The 14,336-nt window shown below is 31.2% G+C and overlaps 1 long non-coding RNA gene across 1 annotated transcript; it reads left to right on the forward strand.

The window, feature by feature from the left end:
- Nucleotides 1-329: 329 nt before the first annotated feature.
- On the forward strand, nucleotides 330-4,472 carry LOC146998067 (uncharacterized). The gene is made up of 2 exons (XR_015040247.1): nucleotides 330-996; nucleotides 1,796-4,472. It is a non-coding gene; the product is annotated as an uncharacterized LOC146998067 (long non-coding RNA).
- The last annotated feature ends 9,864 nt before the right edge of the window (nucleotides 4,473-14,336 follow it).

Here is a 14,336-nt window from a genome sequence, read left to right on the forward strand (position 1 = left end):
AAAGTGAGAACAGTTAGATTAAGAACGCAAACTAACAATTTAGTACGTCCGATACAACGAGTGTTTCCCCTAGAAATCCAAGATGATGATTTGTCAGGTTCATGTCATCCAAGTGATCCTCAAAAACATCAATCTGCTGTAAAGTCTTCAGATTCTCATCGTGGAGACGACATGAGTACCTCTCATCATTCAGAAATTTCTGAGTCACCCCGATCTCCGGACCCCATTAATGTTTCCGATGTATGTGACAGTTCTAAGACTATAAAGACACGAGCTGGTAGAACTGTTAAGATGCCACTTAGACTGAACTTGATAGACTTGAATGTTTTGAGTAGCTATCCAGCAACTCAAAGGGGGGAGGATGTTGGGAATGGCATCACTACGCCAGCGAATAAAAAGCCAGATAGAGACTGACGTCATGGGACGCCAGAGGAAAACGAACAGTTCCGGTTTAGTTAGCTAAGAACGATGTTTGCATGATGTGGCTAGATAGATATTGTAGCTAGATAAATATTTTTTATTCTTTTAACTTGTCTTTATGTGTAAATAAATCTTTTTGCTTAAGTTTAAATGAAGTACTCCATTTATGACGAGATAGCTGTTAATTCATCGGGTAGATGACTTACGAATCCCTTCTGAGCTAGCCATTGTTCGAACGCAACGCCTTACGTAACATAACAACCTCCTTATAGAAGGAAGCCAGGACACTGAAGCGAGAGGAAGCTCTGACGTCACAGGCAGTCGTCTGACGAACTTCGCTCCTTCCAACAAGCTCAAAGCCCCGTAGTACTGGCGAGCGATAAACGTGTGGCGAGTCTTTTGAATTTTTATATTAACTGTTCTCGTGATGTTATAATTTCGTAGGATGAAATACGACGTTCAGCGACGTGTCGTGAAAATGATCCAAAAGATCTTTTGTACCTTCGAAGTGAACTTTAACGTAGAAATAAATAGACAAGAAGTCTGCAAAGCAAAGATGACTACTAAGGATAAACAGTAAGTCAGATTTTGTTGCATTTTTCATGTTAAGTCTTTACTAGGTTTTTTTATTAATTTTATTGATACATTTGTGGTATTTGTTTTCGTTATTAAATTTGAGTTTTTGACAAGAAGTTTATGTTTAAGTCTCGCCAATTGTAATAAATTCAAAGAAATATTTTCCTTCAAAGCTAACAATTTTAATCATGAAAATTGTAATATTAACTTTCTCTAAGTTCTTATTTGGGTACAGATAAATGTGAATGAAATAAAATTTCATTTAACAGGAAGAATTCTCAATGTAGTAGTTATATAAAAGCCAATTTATGTGCCAAAGAAAAGGAGCTAACAAATAATATTAGGTTTCATTTTAAAATGTTCATATTGATTTATATAAGTTTGGTATCAATGTATTTAAAGTAACTGATTATATTCAACACTCAGTGTTTGATACTCCTAATTATTTGCCAATGTTATAAATTTCTTTAAATCTAAATAAATTGTAATCATCATGATAAGCTTTCTAAACATTACAAATTACTTAAACAATTATATTGATTAAAATGAAAGCATTTTAAATGGTATTTAGTTATCTAAGTACTCGTTTAAATCATAGGGCTTACTGACTTCTGTTACTAAATGTATACATATATGTAACTATTATTACGACAAGTTAATTTTAAAATGGCATTGTAATTGGTATATAGTTATCAAAGTACTCGTTTAAATCATAGGGCTCCTTGACTTCTGTTACTAAATATTAACATGTAACTATTGTAATCACAACAATTTAATTTTAAGCTATTTTGTTTTATAGGTGTGTGACTCATTTTTGAGTGGATGAAGAAGCACAAGAAATGGAAATGTATGATGAGGAATCAGCAAAATCCATTAAAATCCTAATTTCTCGGCCATGTTTCAAAAAATAATGTGTTATCTCTCAATTTCCTGATGGTGCATCTTACATGTCATTAAAATCTGTATAGAGAATGTCGTCTGAAAAGATGATAGCTCGTTTAGGAGAGAAAGCAATAGAAGAAAAATTATAAACAAAAGAAAAGTATGATAATGAGCTATCAATTACCTAGAACATCAAATCTATAAACATTTTATACGACTCTGCATACTGAAAATTCAACTATGTTAAATGACATTTTAAGTGACCCAGCTCCAGAAATTCTGAAGTTGGTAGTAATAAATGAGGATTGTTTGTGTTTTCCCTCTAAAAATGTGCTAATGTGTTTTCCATTTAAGAATTAGTAATTTATACTCGTAAACATGTTTTTAGAAGTACTAAAGGAATTTGAAAGGTCTGCCTTATAAATTTCAAAACAGAGGACATATTCAGAACTTGCACAAATTGTGGATGATATGCTTTCAAAATTGAAAAGAGTATTATCTGAAAAAGAATCGGAACTAAACCTCTTTTCCGAACTAGTACATAAACTAAATGTACACAAAGAAAAATATCGATATACTCCAGATTTACTTGTTTTAAGTTATGTGCTTCAGCATGCCGACAATATGACATGTTTGTAATAACTGCTACTGTTATAATGAGAATTAGTCATTATTATTCTGTTAATATGGACATTTACTGACATTTTCACATTCAGATCACTTGAATAGTGATAATATTGAAAAATTTATTTCTGTGCTCTGAATTTATTGATGGGTAAAAAAGTATCTGTGGTGACTAATTTTATTGTATGAATATCATTCAGTGTTAACATATGGTAAAATGTTTAACCATGATAAAAAGTAAAGTGTTTCAACAAGTTTATAAAATGACATGTTTATAATAACTGCTACTGTTATAGTGGGAATTAGTCATTCTGTTGATATAGACATTTACTGAGTGTTTCATATTCAGATACTTGAAAATTGATAATGTTAAAAAATTAATTTCTCTACTCTGAATTTATTGTGTAAAAAAGTCCACAACTAATAGTTCTTAAACAATTATATTAATTAATAATCAAAGCATTTTAAATGGTATTTAGTTATCTAAGTACTCGTTTAAATCATACGGCTGACTGACTTCTGTTACTAAATGTTTACATATACGTAACTATTATTATGACAGGTTAATTTTAAAATGGCATTGTAATTGGTATATAGTTATCAAAGTACTCATTTAAATCATAGGACTCCTTGACTTCTGTTACTAAATATTAACATAGATGTAACTATTGTAATCACAACAAGTTAATTTTAAAATTTGGCTTGTGTTTTAAGTGGCGACTAATTTTATTGCATAAATATCATTCAGTTCATTTGGTAATATGTTTAATCATGATAAAGAGTGTTTCAACATGCTTACAAAATGACATGTTTGTAATAAGTGCTACTGTTATAGTGGGAAATAGTCATTATGTTGATATGGACATTTACTGACTTTCATATTCAGATCACTTGAAAAGTGATAATATTGAAAAAGTAATTTCTGTGCTCAGAATTTATTGTCGTGTAAAAATGTATCTGTGTTGTGTTTTAAGTGGTGACTAATTTATTGCGTGGCTATTTAATTGTGTACAAAGTGCTGTTATAATATTTAATTGTTTATGGTCGAGGAATAAATTAATCCATTTTACATTGAGTCGTATGGGGGAAATTGTTTCAGTTTATGAATAGGAACATATTACATTTATGAACCAAGGTTTTACTGTATTTCAATAACTGTTACATGCTGTCTGTCTGTCGAACCAAATCTCACAAAATTTTTAAACATGTGAGTGCTCACTCATTGCTCTTTTTTGATTCTGTCAAGAGCATAATGTAACAGGTTGAAGCTTTAGAATATTTCTTTCCTGATAATGCTGATTTTTTCTTAAACATAGTTTCTTATTATTGAGTTGCAGATAGAAAATCCTGCATGAAACTTTAATGTATGCTCTTCATGAACACTTCTATAATTCAATTGAGTACTACTGACAGTCCTCCTAAATTTAGGTGTCATTTTGGTTTTATGTGTTAAAATCGTTTCTTTGGATTACATTTATATACTTCATAATGATGAGAAAATTAGTTCAGAGCTGTTTAGTATATGGCTTTGTGTTAGATTATGTATGAACAGTGTATTTGATAGTTGCAACGTTTTCCATATATTAAAAATAAATTGAGTCAACTCGACTCATTTTTTTCATATATGCAAACATATTTTGATTTTTTGCATAAATTCAGCTAGCTTATTATAAAATTATTCATTTAATCTTAGTTCAGAGATCATAGTTCCTCAATAATTTGAATAGCTGCTGCTTTTATATTGTGAATTGAGTATTAATTAATAGTTTTAAATTGTGGTAAAATGTGCTATCCTGATCATTTTATTGTATCTTATGATTATAAATTCATTTGAAATCGCCAGAGATTTATTGCTTTAAAACTTTGTAGAGTGTGTTTAAAAAGATGTTACTGGTATGCTATAACTTCAGTGTTACTTTGTTATTCTGACTGTTAGCTTAGATCTGTAAATAAAAAATTATTATTTTTCACTTGTGAAAATTCATTTTCAAGTTCTGATATACAACTAATATAATACAATTAAGTATATATGCAACTAATATTATTGGTTTTATGGATTTAAGTAATAATTTTAAATTGCAGTGTTGAATTATTTGATAAACAAACCTCTAATATATTAATTTCTTTGAAACTTGCAAGATACACAGCATATTATATTTAAAGTTTGGTGCATTTTTATAATATTTACTTTTAAAGACAAATTACTGGTCTGAAGAAAATGAGGTGGTAAGTAGTAACTTGTGTGCAGATAATCTGGAAAATCTTTTTTTTTTTTTTTTTTTTTTTTTTTTTTTCCCCATGAATATTAGAAAAATATAGTGCAACATTAAGAATGGCAACTGAAAATATTAAATTATGAGATTAAAGCAGAAATTCCTTTCTGAGTTAGTATTGCTGATTTGAACTTATTAACTGCTGCATTTAACTTGGATGTGTAAATAATTCATTAGTTAGCCTAGAAATTAGAAGCAGAAAATTATAAAATTTATGTAAAATTTTATCATGTTAAACTTCGAAATAATTTATTCATTGTGTGTAATACTAAAATATTTCTTCTGCCTAAATAAGAACAATCATATATTTCATAATGTTATGTGCTACAGTAAGATATTTTTCCTTACAAAAATGTATTTATCATAAAAAATTATACTTAAAACTACAGAAAATTATGAAAAGAGGCAACTAGTAAGATATTTTTCCCTTACAAAAATGTATTTATTATAAAAATTATACTTAAAACTACAGAAAATTATAAAAAGAGGCAATTTTTTTTTTTTAATTTTGGAAGTGTTACTTCATACCATTTAAAGCATGAAATAGAAAGGACGATCTTAAGGAAATACTTATCTTTTACAGAACGCCTGCAATCCTTTTTTTTTTTAAATTTAATTATTCTTTAATAAGCAGGAAAGTAGATATTTTGATAGAAATTAAACCATATTCCAATAACAACTGTCTTCATGCACAATATGTTTGTTAGTAGATTTATAGGAACAAGTTGTTTTATATTTCACAATGTTTCTCTGTGAAGTAATTTTTTATAATTTAAAATAGTTTTGACGGTAAACGTCTGTAGTTAAATCATGGTCAATAATATTTATGTTATTTTTGAATATAACCTTCAAGGTATGAATGTTTAGCATTTTTCTTTGGCCAAAGAATTTATAAAAATCTTATTTATTTATTTTCTTAATATATTAAAACCCGAGAAATATTAATCGAAAATTGAAATCGTAAATTCGAAATATTAATCGATGGATATTAATCGTTTTGCGTTATAAACGACAAAAGTGTTGAATCTTTGAATAAAATCCAACCCAAATATCTTTATCAAATAGTGAAAGCAATGTTAAGTGTGGCACTAGCGCGTAACCTATTTCGTTTCTTTGCCTTCTCGGAGTTTCGACTTAGACGACTACTTGTGACGTCACAATCCAGTGTCCTGGCTTTCTTCTGTTAGGAGGTGTTGGTTTGACGCCTTCTCAATGGGGAAAAAAAAAAAAAAAAAAAAAAAAAGAGAAGGCTGTAAAATAATGACACAGTGATATATAGGGAAATAAATAAAAGCTATGGTTTATTTTTAATTAAATCTTTAATTACAACATTCTCAAGTGTCATCTTTCTTGTGTGCTTTTTTTTTTTTTGTTGTTGTTGTTTACAAAATCGCTGATTGAATTTCCTTGTATTATTCTAGTTTGTATGCTGTGAGATTTTTAAAAGGAAGGTACTGATTTTTAGATCTTAGGCGCTTCTTAATCGATTTTATTCAGTAAAATTCCTCTCACAACAAGCAACACTTTTGCAGCGCTAGGTTAATCATTAAACAATATCCGCGATTCACTTATTGCCCTATTATTATTACTATAGGTGGCCCTTTAACACATTAATGTGGCGGATAAAAACCGGTATTTTGATTTGTGATCTGACTTCGTACATTCAAAAATGGAGTTGCTTAGCTTTTCCGAAATGTTTGATTTTGTTCAAGGAGGCGTAAATTCTCGCTGTGTTACTGAACGAGAGCGAATTTTAAAAAGCGGATTATTTGGTAATGCACGGAATTTTACTTGAAAAATCCAGTGTACAAATTTTGGCTTCCTATTTAAGGATAAGTTGTATAGCGTCCTGATCGCATGAAATCGAAGGACATTTCCTTGTTAAAAAGGAGAAGTAAAAATATTTTTAAAAAAATTTCTTGTTTATGTAAAGGAGAAACTGCTGGCTGTTGTAGGAAATCGTGTCACTGTTTTATTGTATTGCGACAGGTAGCTGATTTTAACGTTCACTGATTGTAAACAAATGATTTCATATGTGTTTAACTTGGGATTTACAGACAATCTGTGCAGTCAAAAGTGTCCTTTTTTTTCCCATGAAAATGACATTGAATCATTATATTCTAAAAATATTTGTATTTATATCTATTATATACATCATAGCACTAATTATCAGATGCAATTTTGAGAATATCAACAAGCAAAGACTTGTAATAGAAATAGTATTCTATATGTATTATAGAAAATACATGCAATGAATAATACCATGACCAAACATTTAAAAAAAAAAAAAAAAAACCAAACAGATTAAGTATTACCTACCCCTCAGTACTTGAGAAAGAGCAATCCTGACATATAACATGTAGTTAACTTTTGATTACATGATATTACAAGCATTATTTCTTTAGATTTGTCCTACAAGTGGTTAAAACGACTGAACACATAATGCCCACAATAATAAAAAATAAACACTTAATTACTTTTCGATCGCAACACGCTTCACAAACTACGTAGTATTGTCAAACGTAAATACCGATTTTTAATGTTTCCACCTTTTAGCCACTAGATGGTGTATCAGAGCGCTGGAATTGCGGATAAGCACGTGCTTAGGGCATGAGGGAAAAGAGGGCATCAAAAACTTTTCCATTGCCGCTTTTTACCATGGAATGCATGGTGCAGCTAAACTAAAAGCGAGAGAGAGATAGAATTGGGGAAAATGAAATAGCATAAATTTATCTTGGGGCACCAAAATCTTCTAGGGCCTCTAAATGTTTTATTCCGGCCCTGCACTTATAGCAATAGAGAAAAAATTTGCGGTAGTATTACAATATTTGAAACAGCATTCTAGATCCTATATTTTAGAATAAATTACAAATTTTCACAGCCATCGTTTTATTAGTATTCTGTTCCGTCTTTCCAAGCGGCTTATAGAAATAAAACTGTAGTTTTTCTATCTGAGTGATGAACTTCTCCTTTTTTATGTGATTGTAAACATATCTTGATTGACATTAGTATTTTTCATTTCATTGATTGACATCCTTAATTCACATTGATTGACATGATTGGTATTCACTTGATTGACATTACCATTTTCACAGCACTTGGCAGGGCGCGACCCATATATGTCCAATTTTTACTGATTTGGCCTAAGAGACAGCGACCAATGTATTTGTGGCAGTACTGGTGACCCAGACCACTCTCTATATGATTGCTCGCAAACATTTCTCATTTGAAAAGAGCCTGTATAATCAATATGCCGGCATGGATCAGGAATATAAATAATATGCGCTCAGCCGCATTACAGACTGTACTAACATTGCTAAGAGTACTGCTGACACACTGTGGTGACTTCTTCATTACTTTCCTCTGACAGCGTGCCGTCAGCAGCTCGCTCTGCATCTATATTAATTTACTTAATGCCTTGTTTTTTCCTAATAATTATCTACATTAATAATGTTTATTATGATTAATCCAGCTTGTATTATTCTGAGCATTTACTCGCAGTTGAACTTTATTATCGATATCTAATTATTCAATTTTGTACTAAGGATGTACCTTAACTTGTTACGAATTTGGTATTTAAAAAGCTAATGTTTGTTCAATTATAAATTAAATGGTTTTATTTCTCGCGCAGTGCAGCGCGTGACGAATATTAAAAGAAAGCTAAGCCGGAAAATTGAAAACACAAGAGCGCGTGCATTAAATAAATGAATATCTCTTTTTTGATTTCGAGAAAGTACTGGAAAATTCTAGCGCGTGATTTTAAAATCTTATAAAAGGAGGAAAACATCTCAGTTTGTAGGAGTTGCTTAGTTTGTTGTTGTTTAGAAAACTGCTGTTGTTGATTATAGCGAATTCGCGGATTAGCGTTCTTTAGCTGTTTTGAATTACGTTCTATTGTACATTTGAGTAGTTAAAAGATAACTACTGTGGGATATTGTAATACTGCATGATAATTTGAGAAAATTTAAGCATTTTTGTTGTGATAATAATAAATTTTTGTTCATTTTTCATCGGACTTGTGCATTCATTTCATAACGAACCCGTACGCACGCAACAGTATTTTATATGCACTAAAATTTTGCATTGAGCACAATATATACATAAATTTTTATTATTTTTTTTTCCTTTCCAAGGAGCACTGTGACTTAAATTTATACAAAGAGGTATTATATGTGGTAATGTATTTTATGTAAATCAGTCGGCACACATATTTTATCGTATTTAGTTAATTAATTTAGTACATAACATGACATTATCCATATTAATGCAATTCTCTGAGTTCAGCACTCATTTAATGTATTTGTAATTACTATTAGTGCATAATATGGATATATCAGTCTGCAATAATGCCAGTATAACTTGCCATTAGTGTTTGTGCAATGTAAACGCATCATCTATACATGCACAGTTTTATTAATTTAATTTGTAATTTGTTTGCTTCATGATTTGTTATGTATAAGTACAAGGGCAGTTCGAAAAGTAAAGATACACCGTACGCCAGAGAAAAAGAAAGGTTTTGGTGAGCAAGTTGGCAACACAGGTGTTAACCTTGAACCGTTAGCTTTCTCCTCGCGATCGTTCGGCATTACAACGTTGATTCTGGTTGGAGTAAGGCGTGTTTAAAATGGCTGCGCCGATTCAGAATCCCGCCAAATGCGAAGTGCGCTCCGTCATATGTTTTCTTCATGCAAAAGGTCAGCGACCAGCGGATATTCACAAAGAAATTGTTTCTGTTTATGGGAATATTATGAATCGACAAAATGTAACGAAATGGTGTTATTATTTCTCTGAAGGTAGGACCGATGTTCATGACGAACAAAGAACAGGTCGGCCATCTGTGAACTTTGATTCCCTTCTTCAGAGAACAGAGGAAGCAATTCGTGCGAATAGACTTTCTCAAATTGAAAGAATTGCATCAGATCATACTGGAAGTGTCAATGACAACTCTTTATGAAATTGTGACTGTCAAGTTAGGTACAGGAAATTGTGTGCGCGCTGGATTCCAACAGGCGGCAACCTTCTGTGACTGTGGGATACAAAAGATTGTGCACCGACTTAACAAATGTTTGGATAACGGGGGCGATTATATCGAAAAATAATAAATAATCCAGTTAATAAGATGTAACTGACGTTTTCTAAATAAATGTTTTTTTTTTTTTTTAAGGAATGCGAGCCATTGTATCTTTACTTTTCAAAATGCCCTCGTATTTGTATAGATTCCATCTTTACATTTGTACGTGTACTTATAATATGATATCCTTATTATATTTGTATACCTAACATATATACCATAATAGTGCAAAGTAACTTAAATATGTATTGAATTAGCAGAAGTACGTAACACACTACCAAATTCCAAAGCACTTGGTAATGTAGCATTTACAGCATCAAAATATTTTGTTTTCAAATTGCATAACTGTTAATACCATGGAGGTAGGAAATAAGATGGAGTCGCCCTAAACAAGTTTTTCCCGTACCCTGCTCTGAAGCACCGGCGATCCCTACGTGGTGACCAAAACATTGGATCATTTACCATTGAGTTCAATGGGATTTGACGCGTTCGGATGTAAATATTTTGTAATTACGTCGTAAATATACATATAAATGTATATATTTTCTTTTTCTACAACACTTCAGAGTCCTAAGTATGTGAAAACAACATATTTTTAAACAACATTTCATTCTGAACGGAATTAAATGCTATACTTTTCACAGGACAGTTTTCTCAGAATGGTTTAATTTGAATGAGATATTTTCACAAATTTTCGTTAATTACATTAGGAAAAAAAATTAATTCGATTTTATTCGGTTAAGGTACAAAAATTAAGATCAAAGTTTATTTTATTATTAATATTAAAATAATGCATTATTTCTTTTCTGTTTATAGAGCTTCTTCCTAAAATACTTTCTTAAATATGACATGATTTTTTGGCTTCTGAGGCATCTTTTAAATCGAAAAATGTAAGTCAATTTATAATTAATGCTCTATTCGGTTCATTTTAAATTAGAGAATTATTAGGAATTAGCGAAATACTTTAAATAAGTATTTCGCTAATTCCTAATAATTAAATAGGTATTAAATAGTACTTGACTTTCTCTGAACATTTCTGAAAGGGAATAAAATAAGTTTTTTTTTTTTTTTTTTTTTTTTTTTTTTTTTAAAGTATTATTTAAAACTTGTAACTGAGTTATTATAAAATGTAAGGGGAATAATTCTTTTAATTATACTTATCAGATTTTTTTTTTACCCTTCATTTCAACAATACATATTCCAAAACTCTTTATTACGTTCTTAAGTGCGCATCTCATAGCATTTGCTTTACAATACCTTTTAACGGATTGCTTTCCAATACGAACAATTCTTGCTCAAATAGTTTTATAACGTATTTGTCAACAGGATTTCAATTTATGTTTACAATTCAATATTAAGGTTATTATATATTTAGATGACATTTATAATCATTATAAATTAGATACATTTAATAATTAGATTTCTTGACAGTACTTTCACAGTTCTTTATAAGTGAATATATTCTTCATTTCAAATACATTTATAAATAATTTAATGAATATTTAAGTATTTTGTCAAAGGCAGATACATGCTTTTTGCAAGCACATGCATAAATACCCATACATATTTCCTATTTTTCATTTCCGGCATGTGCAAATCTTTAATTTCTGTGCATTCACTATATTTTTCGTGTAAAGTAATTTACACTAATTTAGCATACACCCGAAAGTTTTACATAAAAAATATATATGAATATAATTTGAATGAAAATTATAAGTATTATTTTTAATACCCACTCAGGTCAGTTTTTCTTCAAAATTCCTCCACGATGGCATCTCTCTCTTTAGGCAGATAGCCCTTGCATACGTTACTCTATTTAATAAAAACTTAATCTGACCTATGTGCCTAATTACAAATATTTTAACACACATAATTTTATATTTATAAAACGTGTAAGCCCAAAGTGATTATTTTTCAGATATATAAAATTAAAACGATGGGTTTAAAATGAGCAGCAGTAAAGCCTCTCCTCTAAAAAATTTTAAAAGGTACATGTTACAATAATATATAGATGTGAAAAAAAGTTGTCTTATTTAAAACATTTTGACGTTTGGAAAATAAAATAAAAGTAGCGAATACTGTATCAAGGGTATCGAAAGACATATAGAATTTTAAATGCACCGTAAGGTATTTTCATTCTTTAAGCATAACATTTTTCTTAAAATCTATATTTTTGTAGTGCAACAGCTTATAATTTTATAAAACAAATTCATAATCAAAATCGCTGTTGTTAGCTATCGAAAAATAACCAAGATGTGATTTTTGCGTAAATGTCACTAAAGTATCCAAATTGCTATTATTAATCACACTATGAATTTTTCTTTCATGCGAAAGTGTCCCTTTTTCGATTTCTATGGAACTGTCGTGTGTCGAAATACTATCAGAATCTTGTCAAGCGAGCTTCTGAATGTAAACAAAGAACACCCCATCTGGTGACCCAAGCTTCAAAGCAGTGCTTCACTTTTAGCGCGGGTTGGTCCCTCCTCCCTTTCCTACCTCCATGGTTAATACGAATTACAACCATGAGCACATTGTACTCGACAATGTCAGTACCTCCCTGCGAGCAGCAGCAGCTTTGCAGTGCTCAGAAGTGGTCATCAGCATTCCCCCCTTATAGTCTCAACAGTCTCCACTATGCACCTTTCCCTTAGTCCCTACCATGCACTTTCTTTCCATGTTCTGGCCCTTCTTTCAGTGTTCCTCACTTTATTTAGTCAATTCCCAGAGGACATAGTACTAAGCTCTAGTTTTTTTTTTTTTTTTTTTCTTTTTCTTTTATTCCATCGACAGAATCCAGCAGACTGAGAGCATCTAACCCAGTGGGCCAGCTGTTCTGACGATGGCGAAAAGATAAGAAAAAATATTTTCATTCAAAAATTTTAATGACGTAAAAATCATATAGTAGTTTCAAATGCTGTTGAATTCTCGCTGTGATTTCTTTAGCATGAGTAAAAATAAAGCTCTTTTCAATTTAGTTACGTATGACAATTCAGCAGTTCGTGATTCTTCACCTTACCAATGAACGAGTGGGTAAGACTGCTAAATATCCGTAATTCGATCTGGGGTCAATTATCAAACAACGGGCAGGCTGCATAAGTAGTTTTGTGATTTACTCGATATATAACGTAAATACGAGCCAATGCTAATTTCATAATGCGAATATGAGTCACTACCAAATTCCAAAGTTCATGAGTGCATGAGTTCCCAGTTTCTAGGTCCTATGTAGAGATTTTAACTCTTTATGAAAGCCTCCCTTCCCTTGAGGCCCACCAGCGGCCGAGCGGTAAAGTCGCTGAACACTGGTCCGAGGTTCGAATCCCGCGAACGGGCTGGTTGCATGGGAGTTTTCGTGGTTTTCCCCATGTGTAACATGTATACGAGCCAGTTTCCCTTAGAAAGTCCTCCACGAAGGCATCCCTCCCCTTAGGCAGGTAGCCCTCGAGGCTTTGCCATAATCACACACACACCCTTCCCTTGAACAGATAATCGCAGTGAATTTTCCTATAATCAAATAATTTCTAATTCTATATTTCTGCTTTCAAGGAAGTAAAAGTGATATAGCGGTTTCAAATGCTGTTGAATTCTCGCTGTGATTTCTTTACCATGAGTAAAAATAAAGCTCTTTTCAATTTAGTTTCGTATGACAATTCAGCAGTTCGTGATTCTTCACCTTACCAATGAACGAGTGGGTAAGACTGCTAAATATCCGTAATTCGATCTGGGGTCAATTATCAAACAATGGGCAGGCTGCATAAGTAGTTTTGTGATTTACTCGATATATAACGTAAATACGAGCCAATGCTCATTTCATAATGCGAATATGAGTCAGTTCCCAGTTTCTAGGTCCTATGTAGAGACTTTTATGAAACTATTTATGAAAGCCTCCCTTCCCTTGAACAGATAATCGTAGTGAATTTTCCTATAATCAAATAATTCCTAATTCTATATTTCTGCTTCGACAATCGATATCACTAACGTTTATAAAATTATATTTAACACGACCGACCCCCCCCCCTAAAATGCGCCGAATATACCTGAGCCTCACAAATAAGTTCTTACCCTTTTTGAAAGTATTTTAAAGAAAGAGGAGGATGAAAAAAAAGTGGCTTGCATATGAGATAGCCTTTCTTATTTAAGCTAGATAAGCAGTTCTCAGAAGAAATTAAACAGTTCAAAATCATAGCTTGAAATTAAGTAATTACGTTTCATCTTAATATTAAAGCTAAGAAAAAAGTATCAAGTGATTTAGATAATTGATACGTTTCTTTTTAATACAATTTTACGGTTTTAAAACATTACAACTGCACTTTCAAGACTTTCATGGATTTTTAAAAAGGCATTATGTATATTTTATAAAAAGCGTATATTCAGAATATTGCAGGATTAATATACACATTTATTTCATTAACAAGAATAACTATTTTGTTCTTCTCATAGTTCTCTGATATCAGCAGAAGCCCGAAAGTCTAAATATTACTAATGGTTGTTGA

Source organism: Stegodyphus dumicola, chromosome 3 (assembly GCF_044657685.1).
Source record: "Stegodyphus dumicola isolate Sdum_Otavi_A_Nest chromosome 3, ASM4465768v1".
NCBI classification, from domain to species: Eukaryota; Metazoa; Arthropoda; class Arachnida; order Araneae; family Eresidae; genus Stegodyphus; species Stegodyphus dumicola.